The following is a 23,059-nucleotide window of genomic DNA, read 5'->3' as shown; positions in this document are numbered from 1 at the left end:
CTAGAGTGTGTAGCTTGGAGATTGGGATTTCTTTAGGTGTAGCATGTCCAACAACTCTGGGTTTGGCATAGCGTTATATGTTAGGCAGAGATCACCTCGGAGTAGGCGATAGTGTACAGAATAAAGTTGTTTTTTGAGGCAGTGTAAGGCATTTGTTTGAGGCCAGTAATCCTCTGAGGTACTTCTGTGGCCTTTCCAGCTGCTGCAGATGTCTTGTGAGGTACATTTCAAAAGGGGCGTGGTACTCTATAATGGGTCTAATGAGTGACGAGTAGAGGGGAACAATGACCTCTTTTTTCCTGGAGGAGAACCCTTTTATGATGGTGTGCCACATAGGACTTCCTGACTACTATGGCGATGAGACTATCAAAAGGAGATACTACTGTCCACCTGGGTCCCAAGGTACCTTATAAAGCATTCAGTGTTAAGGAGATTGCTGCCTATGTGGTAGTTCATGGGTACAGAGTTTTTACCAAAGGGGACGACAGCACTTTGGCAATGAGCTTGAGGCCATGGCTCTGACACCAGGCATCTGTCTCAGTGAGGCCCTTCTGTAGGATGTCCACATCATTTGGGGACTTAACTATGGCTCCTAGTTAGCAGTCATCTGCAAACTTAGTCAGCCAGAGGCCTTCTGCATTTGGTATGAGGTCCAAGGACGGAACCCTGTGGCACTCCACTTGTCATTGCCTTGAGGTCAGATTTAAGAGTCTGCAACTTTTACAGTGTGGGTTCTGTCAGTGAGCCAGTTGGCAACCCATCTTGTGACGTAGGGATTTATACCCAGTTTAGCGAGTTTAGCTTTAATTCCAGAATGGGGATGGTGTCGAAAGCCTTAGCGAGGTCAAGATAGGTTGTGTGAACCACCTTACCCTCATCCACGGCTTCGGTGACTGCCTCAAAAAAGTTGATCAGGTTCAGGAGGCATGATCTGCCTTTCACAAACCAGAACTGGGTGGGATCCGAAGTTTGGTGGTTACCAATGTCTTTGTTTACGAGTTCCATGATGATACGTTTCCATGACCTTGCAGACCAGGCTCGTCAGGCTAATAGGGCGATAGTTCCCGGGATCAGTGGTGGCTTCCCATTTGTGGAGTGGGATAACTGTTGCTGTGCGCCATTCAGTGGGCACAAAGCCTGACGAGAGGCTATTACCGAACATGATGCTCAAGTGGGGAGCCAGTTCATTCTGAAGTTCATGTAAAACGCAGCCTGGGATGCTGTGTTTTTGGCTTTAGAGAGAGTGCAGCTTTTACCTGGTAGTTATTACAGGGATTCTGCATTCTTCCTGTATAGATATGGGCCCTTTAGGGGATGAGAGGGGGTAAAGTTAGCACTGAACCAATCTGCCAGAATGTTGGCAATATGTATAAAAAAGTAGTGAACTATACCAAGAAACAGAGTGCAAATAGGCATGCTACAGGAGACAAGTTTGGAAAAAACGAGCATGTGAATAAAGAAAGGAATTTTGAGATGGTTATTCAGCAGAGTATCTGGGACAAAGGAAAACGGGAGTACTTACATTAATTGCTAGAGGAGCTCCAGGTGATAGAAGGCAGGATGACAATCTCATATTTGTAATAGTAGTAAGGGGCTACAAGTGGAGGAGGATTATGCTACCATGCATTTAGAATACATCTGATACAAACGAGCTTAAAATTTCTGGGAGAAATAAAATCGGCTTTCAGAAGTGTGCATTACTTGTAGGTGGGAACTGCAACAATAAGGATGTATCGGGGGGGGGGTGCCTAGAAGGAAAATCTAACACTAACAGGGTAGATTTTAAATGCGTGTTATGAAGATGCAAATTCAGTAGTAGATTTGAAAGAATTTAATTATTCCCCAAGGTACAGAAACTGGGCTAAGCTACACGAAAACTATACTTCACAGGAGAATATGCATTTAAATTGAAAGTTTTGATGCTCATCCAATACCATTTCCTATCACAAGCCAATAACTAGAATACTAATGCAGGGTAATGAAATAAAGAGAGACACTGGCACTTCTCTGCCTGTCAGAGGAATTTAAGGAATGGATAATGGAAATTATTCAGGAATTAGGAAGACAGAAAAATATGTACAAATGGGAATGTTTATGAAAGAATTAAATATGCCAATGTTAAAGGCAGAAGAGACTATTACTAAGCTAGGATAGGAGGTCTATATTTGCAGAGCGAAAATGATCAGCACCAACTGCCCTTATCAAGGGGGACATAGGCGACACCCCTGGGGTAAATTTACAGTCTCCCATCCAGTTGTCCAAACTGCACTTAACTGGAGTCACAAGCTAGGTTAACATCCCTACAATGAGTGGATCTAATCCCATTTGACTTGCAATGTACAGCATTTCTCTTAGGGCAGGGTCAGAGACTGCTCTGTTGGCCAGGCACAAGTCGCCTCTCAGCAGTCTACAAGACACAAAGTAGAGTTGAAGCCTGTCCGTGTAGGTCATGTGTTGAAGGTCCTGAATTTTTTTGGTGAGAAACCAGAGGTCTTTGCAGCTGCTGCAGGTGCCTGCTGAGGTACATACCAAAGGGGGAGAAACAAAAGGTTGCACACCCTGTACTAGAACCCAGGACCATTTGTACTCCAGCCTCACACTTGCATCTGCTGCCACAGGGCTAGTTTGTTAAAAAGGAATAAATTAGTACAGCATACAAAACATTGCATAATAACTATAAGGATCATAGAAGATTAGAAAGGGAGATTGGATAAGCAATTCACAAAAAAAGCAATGAGGGATGTATGTTACATCTCCCAAATATGCAAAGTCTAAAAGATTTGTAATCTTTGCTTGGAAGTGTTTATACAAGTATTTTTGCACCCCAAGTAGAGACAATTTTTCGTCAGGCAGTCAGCAAATGTTGGTGTGATGGGGAAGAGCAAGCCAATTGAGAACATGTTTTCTGGGAGTGTAATGAGTCAGCAAACTTTAAAAATTCCCCGCAGACTACTCTGTCAGAGATTCACGGTGAGCAAATTGGTGCAACTAAGGAAATAATTCTGAGCTACTTTACAGAATCAGAATTATCTACACAGGCCTTGCTGAGTCTAATCAAGGTGGCTTCCAAAATGTTGCGTCTTACCATAACGTTCCATCTGTGTTGTATACCTTTATACCTTTGTTCGTTCATTCATTACCATTAAGACCTCTGTTCAGTCCTCGGAACCAATACGGTCATTTTCAAGCTCGCGCCACCCAAAAGATCTCAGCTAAGACCTACCCATAATGCCCCTCTCCTACTTGCTTCAGATAGAGTTTGCCCACCCTTAGATAACAGATGTAGTAATGGAAAAAAATAGGAGGCTCGCTCTGAGCAAATACCCTAACCAGGAATTCTAAAGTCCACCAGGAGTCCAGGCAGGGGGAGAGAGAGGGCGGGAAGTAATGAATGAACAAAGATCTAAAACACAGATGGAACGTTATGGCAAGGCATAACTTCTTTATCTGATGTTGTAAATCTTAGTTTATTCATTACCATTAGGACAGAGTCCCCAGCTACGGGAGTCCTGGGTGGCCCTAATGAAGGATATTCCTGAGCACCATAGAACCAAAAGATGCTCATCCTCTGGAGAACAAATCCAATTTGTAATGAGACATAGGTATGAGGTTTTGCCCAAGTGGCTGCTGTGCTATCATCCAGAGGAGCTCTGGAATGAAATGCTATAGAAGTAGCCATAGATCTGGTAGAATGAACCTTTATTCTGGAAGGTAAGGATAGCTTATTCTGTTGGTAGATAAAGGTAATGACGTTTCTAAGCCAGAAGGATAAAGTCACTTTGGAAACAGGTTTACCCAATCTGGGTCCTGCAAAGGCCACAAAATTTCTCTGTTTTCCTGAAAGATTTAGTCCTGTCCAAATAACGAAGCTGCCGATGCACATCAAGGGTGTACAAAAGGTACTCCCCTCTGTTAGAATGCTGAGGGAAGAAAACTGGCAGGTCAATAGATTGGTTAATGGAAAAGCCAGAAATGACCTTTGGCATGAAAGAAGGGTCAGTACGAAGGGACACCCTATCCGTGTGGAAGATCAATTAAGGACTCGCACTCAAAGCCTGCAGCTTAGATACTCTTCCCACTGAGCAAGTGCTACTAGAAGTAATATTTTCCATGACGAAAATTGCAAAACCACCTTAATCAAAAGGCTCGAAAGGAGAACCTGTGAGACGGAAGTACCAAAGTCAAGTCCCGGGGTTCCAAGGGAGGCTTGACTGGAGGTTTAACATGTAATACTCCTTTCAAAATGTAGTTGCATAGGCAGAGAGAGTGTCTAATGATCTAGAGAACTTAATCCATTTACGAGAATAAACTTTCCTAGTGGAAGGTGTGTGAAGCCAGAAGAATTTCACTAACAGGAGATGGGATTGTCAGGCAGCCTAGCAATCACTGGAAGTGAAGGAACCAAACTGTGAGCTTGAGACTGTGCAGGTTCAGATGAATCAGTCCCAGAGAATGAGAGGAGATAAAACAGGTCTTGGGAATGATCCAAGATCCACGGACTGTGGATCAGATGAGGCCATAGTGAAGACCCAGTGGCCAATAGTGCGTTACAAGTGTCCCTCAGTGGTTCCCCCTGAAGGGGGGGGGGGAGAAGAGATCAGGGCAAAGTAGCTTCTACATTTGTAGCTTAGTGGGGAAGCAAACTGGTCGCAGCAAGGCTTGCCCCAGCACTGGCAGATCCGCTGTTACAGGGTTGAGGGACCACTTGTGAGGCACGAGGATGTTCCTGCTCAGATTGTCTGCAATACGGTTGGAACTCTCGGGAATGTCTGGCTATAAGGAAGCGGTTGGAAGCTAATTGCCCAGTGCCAAATCCTTATGTCTTCCTGACGCAGGGAGTAAGGTCTGGTTCCGCCTTGCTTGTTGATATACCAAACAACTGACATGTCTGACTGAATTGCAATGGTCCCAGAGGGTAAGGACATATGGAACGCTTGCAATGCTAGGAGAACTACCCTCAGTTCCAGGACATTTATGTGCAAATTGACCTCCATGGGGGACCAGATGCCTTTGACAGTCTTTCCCTGGAAATGCCCCACCCTAACAGGGAAGCATCTGTGGTCACCATGGCAAGACAGAACAGTTGACAAGAATTCGTTTGTGGGTTCATCCACCACATTTCTTCCTTGCAACGGTTTGAAAGACTTAACATGTGGTTGAGTGGGTAAATCATCAACAAACATTGTGCAGAAAGGAACCACTGCAGGATTCTTATGTGCAGTCTCGCCAGTGGTACCAATGTAATGGCAGCCACCATGGGGCCTAAGAGTTGCAGTACAAGACATGCTGGGTACATAGGTCGGAGGAAGTTGTTCTTGGACTTGGTGTGTTATGTTCGAAAACCTGTTTGGGGGGGGTGGGCTTGGCAGGATGTGTCAAAGACCGCTCAAATGAATTCCAGTGTCATTGGAGACCATGAGATTTCTCCTAGTTGATTGTAATCCCCAAGCGGAGAGCGAGACCTTAAACTCGAAGATGAGCTACCAAAACTGCAATACATTTGGTGAACACTCGAGGGGCTGTCGAGAGACCGAATGACAGCACCCTGAACTGGTAGTGATTGGCTCCCAACCAGGAGTGGAGAAACCTCAGAGAGTGCTGATCCATTTTTATGTGGTAGTATGCATCCTGGAGGACTATAGAGCACATCCAGTTATCCCTCCCTAGGAAGGAAGAATGGACTGTATCATGGCCATCTGGAAATTTTGAAGTTTGATGAATTTGTTCAATAGGCTGAGACCCAGGATTGGTCTCTAGTCCTGTCTTTTTTGGCACTAAAAAAAAAAAAAAGAACCTCGAGTAAAACCTGGATCCTGTCTGGTCTGGTGGGACTGGTTGGATGACTTTTCCTTAGCAGCTTTTCTATTTCTAAGGCTAATTTCCCTGATTGGGTGGTACGTCAGGGATGCGAGTTAAATCTCGACTGCTTCCAGAGGAAAGCAAAAATCGGTCTGCCGAAGAATCTCTAGCGCCCTGGTTACGTGGACACCCTCTACCCCGAAAGGGACTTCTTCCATACAAGTTGCCTCCTCTGCCCCCCGGGGGGGCAGGGGGGAATTGTTCACGAGTGCCACAAAAAGGTACTTGGGATTTCTTGAACCACATTTTTCCTTCCTTCTGGTTCCTGGAGTAGGACCTTTGGGGGTTGGAAAGGATTATGCCCACAGCAGACAAGGTCTTTCTCACTAAGTGCAAGTGTCTCTTGTAATTTGGGTCCAAAAGTGCAGATTCGTCGACAGGTGCATTGATGAAGGAAGATTTAAAAGGGTCTCCAAAGTCACACAACTGCATCCAAGCACTACGTCTCATGACAACGCCCGATGCTGCAGCTCGAGCTGCCTCCTTGGTGGAGTGAGTTATCAAATGCATCGAGGGGTTAGAGATGGATTCAAGGGTAGCTAGCTGCGAGGCGACAGTATCACGCACCTCACCAGGCAGTACCCCACCAAAAAGGGAGACATTTAGGAAATTAGGCCTCTTTGGAGGAGTGTAAAGTGCGCCAGATAGTAACAGCGACCAAATGGCAAATGTCACTGAAGCACAAGCCCATTCCCCTAGTTTGTCCATGGTCCGGGACTCTGTTTGGAGGATAGACAGTGGAACTACCTTCTGCCAGGTCCCTCTTGGTGGCCGCCACCACGACCATAGAATCAACTGTCAACTTGCTAGGACCAGTGGGGCTGGTCTTCAGGTATAGATAAATTCTTTTGCCTGGCCTCTGAGGGACAGGTTCTACATTGTCCGGGGCCTTCCAGGCACACTTGCACAATGATTTTAACAAGGACATCTGCCAGTGAAGTCACCCAGGAAGTAGATGGCCAGGCATGGAAGGCCTGCAGGAACACAGATTCCTCAGAAGGGTTACAGGACTTCGCCTCTCCACTGCTTGAAGATTGAGGTGGTCTCTGAATGAGAGTCATATGGGGGAAGACCGTGGGGACCATAGATTCCTCCGGTGAATCAAGGTGCTTCCTCTTGCACAGTTTCTTCCGGGGTGGCTCCCCAGTGGGATCTTCTGAGGACGATTCCGGAGAAGGGGTTCCCTTCAAAGAGGGAACTCATGACTCCCGTGCCCAGGGTCCTGAAATAGAGGGTTGGGAAAAATGCATGCTAGAAGAGGGTTCTGATACTGATGTCATTGGTGCAGACTGCAAGTCCACTACCTGTACAGCAGGCCCACCTGAGGAGGAGGGATGGGAGTCCGGAACCGGAGGGACAACCTCAGAACCGGGGTCACACCTCACTGTGAAGAGCTCTGGGAGAACTAGAAGCCGGAGCAGTGGACAGATGGCGCCAGTGAGAAAATAGGCGCCGGGCTAGGTACCAAGGTGCAGATAGTCCAAGCACTGCTTTGGAAGAGCATCGGTTCCACCAGAGCCTATGCAGCAAGGGTTGACTGTGCCAACAGGGAAAACACTGTCGGAACAGAGACAGTATGCACCGGAGTGGAAGTATCTTGTCCTTGGCAAGTATTCGAGTTTTGGAGCTGAAGAAACTTGTCGGCACCATGGCTGGGGATGGTGCCGAAGCAGGTACAGTCACTGCAGCCAATGTCGGATCCAAGGACAGCACCGAAGTCAGTGGTGCCGAGATCAGAACCGAAATAGGGGTGAATATCAGACGGCACCAAGGGAGAAGACAGAATCTGGTGCAGAAGAGGTCTGCACTAAGGGTGCCGGCGAAGCACGGAGCAGACTGTTCTGTAACAGACGGAGATGCAGGAACCCATTGACTCAGTTAGTCACCATTTTTTGGAGGGGGTGAGACCTCGGACCCAGACAGAGTCTCTGAAAAAGGTGTCTTGAGTAATCCTTTTAAGTTTATTTTTACGTTATGCTAGTGTACAATTACTAAAACAAGCACAAAATGTCAGTGAGCTTTAATATGATCCATGCCCAAAGAGTAGACACAATGAACATGTGCATCTGAGTTAGGCATCTTACGTCCACACTTGTCATACTGTTTAAATCCCAACTTAGCTTTGTCTGATATAGTAAGGCAACAAGGCTGTCCTATAGAAAAATTAAAGGGAGAAAATACCAATGATAAAAAAAAAAAAATTACCACTAGTAAAAAAGGAAAGACCTGTCAAAGACAGGAGAGAGGAACAGTACCTTCTTCCGGCTTTTCCCGGTTAGGGGCCGCCACAGCAGATCACCTGTCCGCTGCTCATGATTGGCAGTGGAGTTTTACAGTGTCAAGTTGCCCAGCCAGGCATCTAACCTTCCACAGAAGGCGCACACGCACTCACACCCAGGGCCAATTTAGAGCGTCTAATCCACCTACAGCATGTCTTTGGGATGAGGGACAGTACCAATAAAAGGTAAAAAATTAAATTACCAAGGAAAAGGATAGGAAACAGGCTTAGGTTATAGGAGACAAGGCCAACTTGACTAAAAATTAAATAATTCTGAAGAGAAACTGTCTTAAAATTAAGAAATTTCTACTTAGCTTAGAGAGATGGCTAGCACACCTGACTAGGAACGCGGCAAACGAGATATGAAGTTACTAGGAGAGGGGCGTTATGGGTGGGTGTTAGCTGAGAGTTTTTGGCTGGTGCAAGCTTGGAAACAGCCGCATCTGTTCCGAAGACAGAACAGAGGTCCTAATGATAATGAATAAACAAAGATTTACAACATCAGATAAGGAATTACTAGAAGACAGAAATCAAAATCTAAACCAGAAGTAGTGAGCATACCAAGAGAAAAATGGAACTGGTATCTTTAGAAAAGGGTAGGAGCAAATTACATAGAAAAAAATGGGAATTGTGGAACAATACCTGCAGAGGAGGAACAAGGTTTAAAAGAAGGCAGGATTTAAATGAGCTATATAATGTTTGACTTAAGTGATGTATAACACTTGCAACTAAAATTACATCAATATTAATCATACATTTAGGACAGGCAATTTCATAAAGTTTGTTTAAAAAAATAAAAAGATCTTCTTTGATGATTCACTCAATTCTAAAAATGTCTACCCTGGTTCAGTAAATAAATGAAACTGCACCAATTCAGACAAGGGCTTCTCCAACTGTTAGGCAGTAACAAATCAACCAACCTATAACTTGCTTTGTCCACTCACATCCATAAATAATGTCCTTATTAAATAACAAAATTAAATTACATCCATGTTCTATAGTACAGCTTCCCAAACAGGGCAGGCGTGCAATTGTTTAGAGATGCATTTATTTCCACCCTTTTCCCTTCATCCTCTCCACCTCCGATGAAAGATAAAACTCAAGGATTGTAAAAATCACATCCGTCACTTCATCACTGGTGTAAATAAAGCTTAGTCACTGCCATGCAATCAACTAAAGCACTCTTTTAATTAACCAAACACCTTCCTGGTTAGCAAGCTCCTTCACATGGAGAACTCTACATGGACTTATTTCTATTCGGTGTTACTCCAGAACAGAATAGTGTTACTCCAGAACAGAATAGTGTTACTCCAGAACAGAATAGTGTTACTCCAGAACAGAATAGTGTTACTCCAGAACAGAATAGTGTTACTCCAGAACAGAATGTGGAAGAACCAAAAGACTGAAAAAATATAATCAAAACATGGGAAGGCTTAAAAATTAAAGAGCAAGCATTCTGGTGGGAAGGGGCCTACACCCCTCCCCAACTTTACATTTACTAACTCCACAGTTACATTGACTCAAAGAAGAAATCTCCCATCACTGCTGGCACACAAACTGCCATGAAAAGCAGGAATTGGCATAGTGCTCCTCGGCATCTTGTGCTTCAGGCAACGGATACCCTGGGAATCTTAGCATGGCCATCTGTTAGCATGTTTTGACCGTGACAACCCCACATTTCACTTGTATACATTAAAAGAGCCCTCTCTCACTTGGACCTTACCATATGGAAATCTTTTTCATAAACCCTTCACAAGCTGCCTACATTTACCTATTTTACTAAACAGCTTAAACCCAACTACTGAGACAAAGCAGTTATACTGGATGGTTGTTAAATAGCAACCTAAACTTAAATGCATTTCACAACCCACAACTGCATGCCCCGAGGCACACACAAAGCAACAGCTATTCCTTTGTAAAAGGATTAAGATTTTAGTTCTGTTATTGTACATAATAGATTAACTATAATCTACTTTGCTCATTTTCTTTCCTTTTATCTAGATTATGGCTGAAAATGGGCTCAAATGGTCCAGTACATATACTAAATACAAACTGTAAATAATCACCAACCAAGAGCAATTTGATGATAGAACAATTGCCTTTTCCAGCGGTAGGGGGAGCCCCTTCATCTATTAAAGCAAAACTGAGGGCAGGTAGTCAAGAGATCCTTACCTTCAGGAAGGAGCTGGATGACTCCCCAGGCACCCATAAAGTTCAAACACGGGATCTGAGACATCAAATCATTACATTTATACAAGCTCAATGTTTGTTAGCTGTGTTTTCATTTAACACGTCTGATGAAATGATGAAAATGGTCACCTACAACTTTAATAAACACAGCTACACAACTGTTTTGCTCAGACTACAAATTTCTCCTAGTTTGGGTTTTTTTTTTTAATTTTCAAAAGACTGAGGTAGCCCAGGGAAGACTTGAGACCACTTCCAACATCTCCGAAGACCTGAAGAGGGGATGTTCTCTCCTCACTGTTTGCTACCAAGAGAGAATATGACCCACCAACCCACAGACCTTGCTACCACTTCACTGACTAAAGTCAAAGTATCTATATATAGTGTGCACAAAATACTTTCTAAAAGTAAAAGATCTGGCCACATGCAGTCTCAACCAATTTAAAATTACCTGACCAGTGTGACAGTTCACTTCCATGTAATCATGCAGGTAAAATGTAATATTTTGTCTATATGCATATAACATATAGAGCAACAAAATTTTGATTTGTACTGCTATTCCTATGCCCAAGAAAGCAATCTACAATCAGCATATTCCAGGGACAAGTGGCACACCCTGCTCTTCTACATTATGAAGAGACGGACCAACATCTTGACACTGGATGTCCCTCTATCCCACAAAAGGAGCAACACTTGACCACCCCCACATAGAAGGGTTACACAATACTCATTTATATATTTATTTGTTAGCCAGTCCAAGTAAATCAACAGCTTGCTGCACTTCTGATTCTGCTGTTCTTAGGTATCCATTTAACATCTCATCCAATCTGCCAGAGTCAATGGTAGCTCAGGTGGATGTAAGTGTTACTGGAGAGAGCAGAAGTTCCCTAGTACCCTTGTCAAATTTCCCCTAGTTTGTATGACTGCTACTGCATGCCTCCCCTGAAGAGAGGTCATTCGTCTAGTGGGACTAACCTGGTCAAACTGCAAAGAAAAAGGTTCATCAAGACACATTCAATAGATCCCAGGGACAGAGAAAATATCCAAATTCAAACATTCAGTACAAAATATCCTTAGCAGAAGACACTGAATACGAGTACATAGAGGACATGCAAGCAAAACAATGGCATAACCAAGTGTAAAACAACCTTTTTAATTCTACCAATAGTCAATGAAAACTTCAAAATTTACCTGACTCCACAGAATAGACTAATTTTTTTTTTTTACAAATGCCTTCCTCCACAGAATAGACTATTTTTTTTTACAAATGCCTGCAAAAGACTATATACATATTCATCCTTTTCCTTCCACACATAAAACCTTACTATCAGTCTTCTACTGTATGCATTTTATTGACATCTACAACCATTTTTTGTTAGTTGTGTTGCAGAGGATGCATTTACACAACACAATTTAAAGTTTGCTGTGCATTACAGTTTTATTTCACCACATTCCCCTCACCAAATGCACGGCTTTTAATGCAACCTCTTTAGGCATTAATAATCAGTAGAAAACATTTGCCTCTGGTAAAGAAACACATACTTAATTTCAAATACAAAGTATGATCCAATCTTTCTGGTCTACATTGCCAGGGTGGATTTGTCTACATTGCCAGGGTGGATTTGTTAGGGAATGCAGGTCATTTACACCATACTAGCTAAAGACCAGTTCACAAAATTCAACCCCATTTATACCTAGACTATACCTCCAAAAGTGGCCAACTTCCATCTCATCGTTAACAACTTGCTTCAATGGTCTTGCCTTTATGCTGAACTTATGTCAGCTTGCTAACTGTGGAGTGCACTGCTTACAACTGGCCAACAGCAACACTAAGTCTCAAGAACAACTGCAATATATTGATCCCAACAAAAAAAAAAAAAAAAAAAAAAAAAAAACACAAGTAAATATATTCTCACCAGTTGAATATTTTTATACTGTAGTCTTTACTCTGAGCAGTTAGTATTAAATTACATAAGCAAAGACTTTCCCATTAAGAACTACATTACCTGTCAAAATTGGAGTAACCTACAAGGAATTTACAGCAAGACAGAGCATGTGAGAGAATGTAACACTCAGCACTGACCAGCCTGCCTCCTTTATCTAGTCTTATGGCACATACTGCCAACTGCCTTCTTTCATTATGATTACTTGCAAACCTGACTTCCAACTGTGGTGTACCATTTCAATCCATGTGCAGCCTATAATACTAAAAAGATCAAAGTTTCTGGTGACCACATACTGTGCGCTATGCAAACTCAACACCCACAGCATAACTTTTGTTTGTGGCCCAGTATTGCGTTAATCAGAAGACAGCCACTCGTCTCATTAAACTGTATATGGGTTGAAAAAGCATCTGGCTACATGAACAAAAAGCTGAGAAAGCTTAGAGCATTCATATATGTACATCTACATCAAAGAAGGCAAACTTCTTGCTGTGAAAATGGGATGGGTATAGCCTATCCCACCTTTACGTAATAAGTATGAACCAGTTTTTTGACTTACAAAATGTATGTTCTTACACATTATAAATGTAGTGCAAATAGGTAAACACCAGGTAAACACCAAGATAAGATATTTTAATTTATTGATATCTAGCCACCAGGAAAGTCCAGTTGGGCAATAATTAGTTTTCACTGGAAGAAGGAAGAAAAGCTCCAGCCTAACAGTAGAATACAGCAAATATAAACATGATATATAGTGCAATTTTTTTCAAGTACAAACAGTTGTAAAAATACAATACAGAGTAAGCAAATAAATAGTAAGATTGTCTACAGAAACCAGAGAGAACCCGGTGACTGCAATGATATTCATATGAGTCAGTGGGTGTGCCCATTTTCGAATAGTATTACAATGCAACATTTCTTTTAACGAAATATTGCGTCTTCCCAAACACATACTTTTATTTCTATAGTAATGGATACAAAGGGCAATACAAGCTTTCAGAGTGCAACCCAAAATGTATTTTATGTACAGTTTAAAATGATACTTCATACCCCAAGCAGCACTAACAAATACTTTAAAGCAAATTCTTGGAAAAAAAAAAAATAGTTTTATCGTTTACGAGGTATTAGAACAGTACCTCGCAGGATGCACAGTGGCAAATCTCACCCTAACCACGCCTCCAGGCCTACAATTCCTGGCAGGCTGTTGAATCTGCATTCCTGCGGTGAAATGAATATTGATGAATGCGGTCTGTTGACAGGACAGGAAGGGCATCTTATTTGAAATATAGCAACTGATAGCAGCAGGATAGGGCAAATGAGAAATCAAGAATGAGAAGCACATCATGAATTAAAGCAAGGAAATGTATGCAGTAACACCTTAAACAGCACCGCTCAGTTTACTTTTAACACGCTTCATAGGTCATGCACTGTGGCTAGCAACAATTAACCGCTAAATCTGCATGAATTTCTACATACATATTTGTAGAGAGAGACAGAAGGTTAGTCAGTGTACCCTCTTGGAGTTGGTATATTGAAGTAACAGGGGGTAGAGGGCCCCCCCCCCACAAAAGCATAGAGAAAAAGTATTGATTATTTTGTGGTTAACTTTGCATGCGATATCCTTAGTAACATGTTCATTAAAGACTGCTTTACGGAGTTGAAGTTGGTATCGTGCATGAAAACATAAATTAAGTCACATGCACATTTCAGTCATTAAGCATTTCCACACCCAATTCCCCTGTCAATCACTGGCAACACACCCACATAAGCATAGAACTAAACGTGAGGCACTGTTCTAATGCAAAACCATTTATGGCAGTCCCTAAACATTCATTAACTGTATTCACAATAATTTACACAAAACTATTTACATATAGGCCACTATACAAACAGAGCAAAAGTCGTTTAAACAGCATGGTAGGCAGACAGCAGCACATATACAGAACTGAATTAAATGTCTCAAGTCAGCTAACCTATCCTGCCTCACTGCTTTTTCATTCAAGTGCAAATTCTAACAGTGCTACCAAGAACATGTTAAAATCTGAAATCATGTTCATTCTAGAAAGTAAATTTGTTTTCATAACAGGAATCTACAGATCATAACCGAACAAGAGTCATAATATATAAAAATTTCCACACCCATCCATCAGTATCTCTTCCCAAAATAAAAAGAAGAGCAACTGGAAACTAATCTAAACTGACCTAGTAGCACAGTATGTGGTAGAGCTCTAACAGGGCTTGTGCTTTTACGAAGCAGTAAATACCATAAAGTTATAAAAGTTCTGGTCTTTCATTAGAAGAGTCTAAACCCAAAAGATGTAACAATTTGTTTAAAAATAAAGTAAAAAAAAAGGGCACCACAGTGGCCCCAAGCCTCAATTATTATTCATCCAGACAAAAATAACACACCTTTTGCAAGTAAAAATGAGAGATTCACTCAAACCACAGTCAACACATCATTTGCATACATCATGGCCAGTTGGCTTGTCAATCACATAGACCTTGCCCAGTTCTGCGTAGTCCAAATGAGGGGTAGCAAGATACAATTATGCCAAAATTAATAATTAGACACTACAAGATACACCTCTCAACTGTCCCTGACTGACTCAAATTTTAACTCTGTCCCTCCTAAAACTGGTGACTTTGAGAAAAGGTGGTGAATTGCACTTAAATAAATGACAATTAGAGTTATAGACTTTTTACTTTAGAAACTGTATATTAATTCACCTTTTATTCTATCAATGTCTCAAGATAACACTAACAATTTAAAAACAAGTGTCCATGATTGTGTTTGTCCCCGACTGGTTGAAAGCTATGATAAGACATGAGAGCGAGACCAAAGACTGGTTAGTAATGAAAAGAGTATGTGTATGCACGAGAAGAGATGAGACTAAGAAGTACATTTAAAAAGATACAGGGATACTTAAACTAATTGAAAGATATGTACTTTTTAACAGCACTGCAAATGAGTGAGATTTTCAGTAATGAAACAGCAGTTGGTAAGAAGGTAGGTGAAAGAGATGCATCACAGGTGACTGACTCTATAGTCGGGCACACTGATGTCCCACTCACTAGGCTGAACAAGGAGAAAATTACAGTCAGCTGCCTGTCGGGTACCAGGATCCGCCACATAATGCATGCACTCAAGTCACTTCACAACAAGTACAAATACAACTCTGTCATTGTGCATGCTGGAGTGAATGATTTGAGACTTACCTCCCTGGACTACAGGAAGAGAGAAATGGAAGAGCTCTCTGATCATGTGGCCCAGGCAGTATGACCCTAGCCCCGAGTAGCATCCTGCCTTCGCCCAGAATGATACCACAGTATAAAGACAAAATGACTGACATCAACAATTGGCTAAGCTTCTGGTGTCATTCAAAGGGGATCCAGTATCTGCCTGCCTGGGACGACATGATCGACAAACCACGATGGATCCAGTATCTGTCTGCCTGGGACGACATGATCGACAAACCACGATGCTTTGCCAGAGACTGTCTGTACCCGTCACTCCTGGGATTCAGGTTACTGGCTAAAGCTCTTGCCACCCCTATAGTGCCTTTTCTAGACAAGGTTCAAAAGGACAAAACCACCACCATAACAGATACAAGCATGCAAAATCTGAAGGTAATGCTACTCAATGCTAGAAGTCTACATCTCAAAATGCACTCGAGGCACTCCTAAAAATGGAGAACATAGATATCTGTGCAGTAACTGAGACCTGATTCAAGGCTCCAGAGACCACCCCTGCAATACCAGGCCACAACTCTTACCACACTTTTTGGCCATCAAACCAAGACCAAAACACTAAAGGTGGAGTGTCCATATTCACCAAGAATATTCACACCTCCGGGCTAGGTGCCCAACATAATGCATCTGAAATTCTCCAGGTGCAACTAACACCAGGTAAGGCTGCAATCCAAATTGTAGCTTGCTACAAATCCCCCACCATGCCCCAAGATTCTCACTACACCTTTCTAAAACTGGAAAATATGGGTCTATATTAGGAGATCGAAATTCTGTTTCAGCAAACACCACAAGACCAACACGTATAGTGAGAATTATGATAACTGCAAACATTCAAAACCGTGAAATGTCCAAGTGTCATGGTTGGCCCGTCTGCAGTATAGCTCCGTAAGGTAAGTGTGCGATGGTTACGGACCTTAGAGTTAGGGTGCGGGTTTAAGTTAAGTGCATAGATAGTAATGTATGCAAAGTTTAGTGTAGGATTTGGTTGGTGTATGTCTGAGTTTTATTTATTATGTTTGGGTATGTAGCACGCGGTGGTGCTGACTGACAGCTCAAGATTTGAAAATTTGCAGTTTAGGGGGTTCGGCATAATTGCAGTTCAGGCTGTGTGTGTCGGTACTGTGGTTCTACGGGTTTTCGATTACGCAATATAGACCCGAAAATATTAAGATACAACCAAACACCCTACTACTGGGTGATTTCAACTACCCTGCCATTAACTGGGAAAACTACTCTGGTGCCAACACCTTTTCCAACGGTTCTTGGAATTCAGCCCTGGATCAACTAATCCATTGTCCCACCAGGGGCTCAAATACCCTAGACCTGGTCATTACCAACATGGGAGATAGATGCTCCACACCAGTGGTCACCTCCTCATTGGTCAGGTCTGACCATAAGTAAATCACCCTTGACAATCACATCCCACCCCCCACCCCCATCCAGTTAGGAAACCTACATAAAAAAATCTCTCCAAAGCCAACTTCATGCTACTCAACTCTGAAGTGACAAACTTCATGACACCCATGCAGACAGGAGCTGAAAGTTCGACTGCTGAATCCTACACTAAGGCACTGTACGAGCACATCCACTAGTGCATGAATCGTGCCATCCCAAATACAACCAAGATGCTCTCCTCAAAAAAAAAAAGGAAGCCAATCCGGTGGTCCCCTGCCATAAACAAATTATACAACAGAAGAAAGAAACTGTTGCATAAAAGAGGAAAATCCCAGGATGCAAAAAAACTCCCTTACCAGCCCTCAGTAAGAAGCCGAGGTCCCTCAAAATCCTCCAAAGCTAGTTACGGAAATAAAAATTGCCAAAGATTCCAAAGACAACCACAAGGCATTCTATAGTTATGCCAAGAATCTAAATGGAAATGCTCAGATATGCTCTGAGCTACAACAGAATGGCATTAAATATATCGATCCCAAGGATATTGCCAATATCCTGGCAGATCCATTTAGTGCCTTCACCCCCCCCTCTCAACCCCTAAAGGGGCCATCTCAATACCAAGAGACTGCCAAATTCCAGTAATCACAGCCACACAGGTAGAAACCGCACTCTCCAAATCTAAGAATACAGTTTCCATGGGACCAGATGATAGAACTACAAAATGAACTGGCACCTCACCCAAGTGTCATGTTTAATCATTGCCTCACCTCAGGCTTCGTGCCCACTGAGCAGCGCACAGCTACAGTTATCCTACTCCACAAGGGGGGGTGGGATCTACCTTGAATCCCAAGAACTACCATCCCATCAGTCTGACGAGCCTGATCTGCAAGGGCATGGAACGCATTATCATGAACTTAAACAAAGACATTGGCGACCTTCAAACACTGGACCCCACCCAGTCTGGGTTCGTGAAAGGCCGATCTTGTCTCCTGAACCTGATTGATCAGTCTCCAGAGCTGTGGACGAGGGTAAGGCAGTCCCACACAGCCTATCTGGACCTCGCCAAGGCCTTTAACACCATCCACCACTCTGGAATCATAGATTAACTTACTAAGCTGGCCATAAATCCCCATTTCATTCGATGGGTTGCCAACTGGCTTACTGACAGAACCCAGACTGTAAAAGGAGCAGACTCCAAATCTATCTCCAAACAAGTGACAAGTGGAGTACCTCAGGGTTCAGTCCCGGGACCGCTCTTGTTTGGTATCTACTTCTCTGAAGTACAGGCCAACACTAAGGGACTCTGGCTAACAAAGTTTGCAGATGACTGCAAACTAGGAGCTATTATTGAATCCCCAAATTATGTGGATATTCTACAAAAGGGCCTTACAGAAAAGATGCTGGGGCCAGAGCCATGGGCTCAAGCTTAATTCCAAGAAATGTATAGTTATCCCCTTTGGGAAAAAACATGTACCCATGAATTACCACATAGGTGGCAGTACACTAAACACCGAAAGTGTGATCAGAGACTTAGGGACACAGGTGGACAGTAGTCTCACCTTCGATAACCACATTGCCACAACGGTCAAGAAATCCTGCTATGTGGCACACCTCATCACTAAGGGCTAAGGAAAAAAGGAGGTCACTGTCCCACTGTACTCATCCCTCATTAGACCCATTATAGAGTACAATGCCCCATTTGGTATGCAACTCACAAGACATCTGCAACAACTGGAAAGGCTGCAGAAATGCCTCACTAAAAGAATCACAGGCCTAAAGCAAATGCCTTATGCTGACTGTCTTAAAAAAAAAAAAAAAAAAAAAAAAACCTCCAGCTATACTCTGTGGCGTATCATCTACTCAGAGGTGATCTCTGCTTAGCATACAAGGCCATGTCAAACCCTGAGCTGTTGGGACATGCTCCACTTAAAGAAATCCCAATCCCTCAGAGCCATACGCTCCAAGGATCTAAACCTTGTTATCACAATAAACAAAACATGCTGGAGGAATAGGTTCCTGACCAAGAGACTCCCCATACTCTGGAAGAGACTACCTATGTATATCAAACAAACCTCCTCAATAGCACTCCAAGAAAACTCTTGATGATTGGATAGGAAATTCACCCCGGGGATCACTTCTGTGGCTCTACTTGACGGGTGCACAGGAAAATAATTTTCTTGGGTGGCAAAAGCCAGGGTACCGTTTGGCTAGGCTTATATAGGCCGTAGGGCCAATAGACTAGTACTTGCCTATGAACCTATACATATCAGCAGAACACCGCCTTGGCCCTCTTCAAAAAGAACCTTGACGATTGGATGGGAGATAGGGGATCATGTCAGTCACCCTGCTAGACAGGGGGTCCAGGGAAGTAAATATTTTCGGAAGAAATATCCAGGGAATTGTTATGGCTAGGCTTGAATAGGCCCTGGGCCGATAGGTTCATAGGTTAGTATTAGGCTATATAAAGACATTTATAAATGCACCACTATGAAAGGGCAGACATGGCTCTCAACCTTTTACTCTCAACATAAAAGGACAATGCAGAGACATAATTAGGATAAGAGTCTCAAACTGGGGACACTTTAAATGCACATACTAGAAATGAGACTGTATACTAACATTTTTTCTTTAGTAAAGTAATAACCAGTACTAACTGTAATTTTATGAAGATCAGTACGGACTGTAGTTTTTTCAAAAAGCAACCCCATTTTTAGGGGAGACAGATTTCCTGCAACATTAAGGACGTCTCTAAAATTAAATACGAGAGAGGCCATCACGGAAACATAATAAATGCCTTGAGAGTTTTAGAAAAACTCTCAATCGCTACAACTGAACCACAATAAAATTACTGTTGCAACATCTCATGTTAAAAACGTCGAAGTGCCAACCCTGCTTCTTCATCTGGGTCAAGGAGCAATAATGTTACACCAGATGACAGTCTAGTATAAGAAATCTGGGCTCAACAACAACGCCGTAAAACTTGCAACTATTTAAAAGCAGTACAGATTTAGCATTCAGCCAGTTTGGAACTCTGCACGTTTCCCATGAGATCTGCAGTACTAGATTAACTTTGAAATGACAGCTGTACACAGACTGTAAACAAGGCAGCGGGTGATAGATATACTACCCCCTCCCCAAGTTAGCTTTGTATTACTATAGCCCTCAACCTTCCATCTCCACAATTAGGTACACTAGCCCTCATAACGTGGAGAAAAAGGGAAAAAGCTGGAGCACGTGCGGTAACGGCTTACTAACAACTTCAACATGAAAGGTTATAGGACGGTCAGAATATGCTGGTTTTATTTACAAAGTATCTTGTAATTAATATGATTAATTTATATTTACCATGGATATCGGTTAAAAAACTCCTAACACTGGATGTGTGACAGGCACTTTAAATATGGAACTTCGAGAAACATGAACTTTTTATACCCCAATTCAAGTACGTTCCTCGTAATGAGGTACACTTTTAAGGTGACCTCGACTCCGTTTACAAATTGCTAATAAATTAATCCGTAACGAGCTATGAGTGTTGTACTGGAAGAACGGACGGCAAAACAACCCCCCAAAAAAATTGACAGTCACTGACCCCCCCTACTACATATATTGGGTAGGAACAAGAAAAAAAAATAGAGTAACAACATGCCGGGGGGGGGGGGGTCAGTACGTTTTCAATTTCACAGAAACTCTGGCAACTTCACAACTTCCCTTACTCGATGCAGTCCTATCACGGAAATAAACAAAAAATACCCTTAGCCCCTAGTTTTAATCACACAAACGCTGTCCAGAAACTTGTCAGCTGCGACAGTTTTGTAATACATAGATCTAGAGTCCTTAAAAACTAACTCAAACATCATTTGCATTATTTTCCAACACTCGTGTAGCCCAGAAATGTCCTTGCGTACATCCCGAAAATTCACACAATCTATCGGCCTTACCAGAGACAGAAGACACCCCTAAATTTCAAGCCAGACAACTTCCAGCAAGTACACTTCAGTTTGAGTCAGCCGTCGTTGTTCCATACTATCAATGTCTGACAGCTTATCAAAACTCTTATTACTTATACACAACACTTTTGTTATCGGATCAAAATGCACATCTACTAACCATATAAACCCAAACAAAAGTTTCCACACAAAAAGTTACCTTAATCCGTTTAAATTTCCAATATTACCGCCCACAGAACGATATACTTCGTCAGTTTCTACAGTGGCCGCTAAAGTCCAAACCATTCATTCCAATGTCAAACAACAGATGCGTTCTATTCGTGCGCATACCCTGGTCTGTGACGCGTGGAAAGAGGCATTACTGTAGCAGCTGTTCATTTGTACCGTTTGCATTCGTATTGAAGTAGATTAAATTGCTGTGGTATGTTCGAAAGTGCTTATTTCTTGTCTTGTCCCTAAGGTCTGTCAACTGTTCTTTTTGCCTCATATTTTTCGTCTTTTCCTCATAAAATGCGTGGGTTTTCAAGCAAATTATTGAGATTTGACGTCACTAAATAATGACAGTCGTTTAAGTTTCAAACTTCATATCCTTAAAAAAATACACAATAGTTCAAAACCTATTCTAGCAGCAGTCTGAGTTTATAGGAGCATTTTTTTAATGTGTCACTATTTTGGCCCTTCCCCCCAATTATTTCTGGCTTTGTCCAGACTTCTTATGCAGAGAGGTTGTAAAGTATGTATGCCTTTCTCTATTTTAGGGGATCTTTCGCATTTTCAGGATTGAGTTACACATGCGCACTACGTTCCTATTTTTGGAGGCATGTCCCTGTTTTCAGGCATAATTCACCTAACCATCCTGCCTGAAGCGGTCTAGAAAAAAAAAAAAAAAAAAAAAAATTAGATCACGTGACTAAAATACTAGCGGCACCAACAATTTAAGGAAGGGGTACACATCATACATCTCCGTTTTTCAGAAGCAAAACTAAATTACCTTTCAATAGAGTTCATCAAAGTCTACAGGTTGTACACTGTGTGCTGATATTTTTGCATCATTTGGTCAAGTTGTTGCTGTGTAGTAAGTATCTCGCATTCCTAGTGGATGCAGGAAAAGTTTTTGATATATGGTGTTATCATTTTGTGCTACTTTGACTACTTTCATTGTCTGCAGTTAGAGAAGTATATCCCTGATTTTGGCTTAGAATTTTGTTCTGTCCTTCCGGTATTGTACTCGGCAACTTACCTTTTAGCACCTTCCCATGTGGAGCATAATCCCCCAATTAGCATTTTCACCTGCTTGATAAACATTTTTCTTTTAACATTTATTATATTCCAACCAGTGGAGGCTGGTGACTTCAAATCACAGGGGGACTGCAGGAGACAGCTGAATGGGTGGGGTCAAGGGGAAGGGGTGTGGTCAACTAGAAAGGGGAGGAGCTATGCTCAAAACCACAAAAACTAACTTTAATTAAATACACTCCCCTGTGTGGCATAGCAAACCATCATTATGAGAGTCCAATCAAGACAAAAAAAGTGTAGAAGAATAAAAATATTTCAATGCATTGGCTGCATGACAGCTTACTTAATATCTAGATGGAAACAAAAGGTTGTGAGGCATAAAAAAATAAATTACTTTTTAAATACATTACTGGAATGCCAGTCAAAATCAAGTATAAGAAAAACCAGAAGCACTCAACTCAAACCACTTCTCCTTGCACTGCAGTTCTAATTATAATTTATATTCAGCTTTATTAAAGTACCAAGTAACATGCTGAAAGTAGAAATCTCTGTGATGCCCCCACTTGTAAAAATGTTTCTTATCCAAAAAAGACCTGCTGCCTGACAACTTGTTTCATGGGGAAAACATGATCAAAGTAAAAAATGGAAAGCAAACAAGAAACAAGCTCAAGATACATTGCTTAAAGGATTACTGTACAGGTTATGGACCACACATGATTGGCATTCTGTTTAGTTTATGGGTAAAGTCTGTAGAGATGTCTGGAAGTCTCCAACAAGAGTAATGAGCTTTTTAAAATAATGGAATCATGTCCTTTAATACCCAAGGCTTATACATTATCTAGTCAAGTATTCTCTGCATGGCAACAACAGAAAGGCTTTCAATGTTGGCATTTCTTTAACAATATGCTTATTAAAGCTTACTTGCATCTTAAGATCTCAGACAAGCTTACCTTATGGTCATTAAAGCA

The 23,059-nt window shown here is 42.1% G+C and overlaps 1 protein-coding gene across 6 annotated transcripts in view; it reads right to left on the bottom strand.

Annotated features, from left to right (window-relative positions):
* Positions 1–22,183, bottom strand: part of DBF4B (DBF4 zinc finger B) — a 235,744-nt gene extending 213,561 nt beyond the window's left edge. For 2 of the 6 annotated variants that reach the window (XM_044055096.1, XM_044055097.1), the window contains exon 1: positions 21,055–21,712. The gene's annotated coding sequence lies outside the window, so the exon portion shown is untranslated. Of the gene's footprint in view, positions 1–20,846; positions 21,010–21,054; positions 21,713–22,095 lie in introns of those variants that run through there. The other 4 variants (XM_044055099.1, XM_044055100.1, XM_044055101.1 and 1 more) reach the window with 3 other exon arrangements.
* Positions 22,184–23,059: the final 876 nt, after the last annotated feature.

The sequence above is a fragment of the Protopterus annectens genome, chromosome 13.part0 (genome assembly GCF_019279795.1).
Source record: "Protopterus annectens isolate FY-2018-M chromosome 13.part0, PAN1.0, whole genome shotgun sequence".
In the NCBI taxonomy this organism is placed as follows: domain Eukaryota; kingdom Metazoa; phylum Chordata; order Ceratodontiformes; family Protopteridae; genus Protopterus; species Protopterus annectens.
Note: the sequence above shows the minus strand (reverse complement) of the source record. Positions and strands in the feature narration are given on the sequence as shown.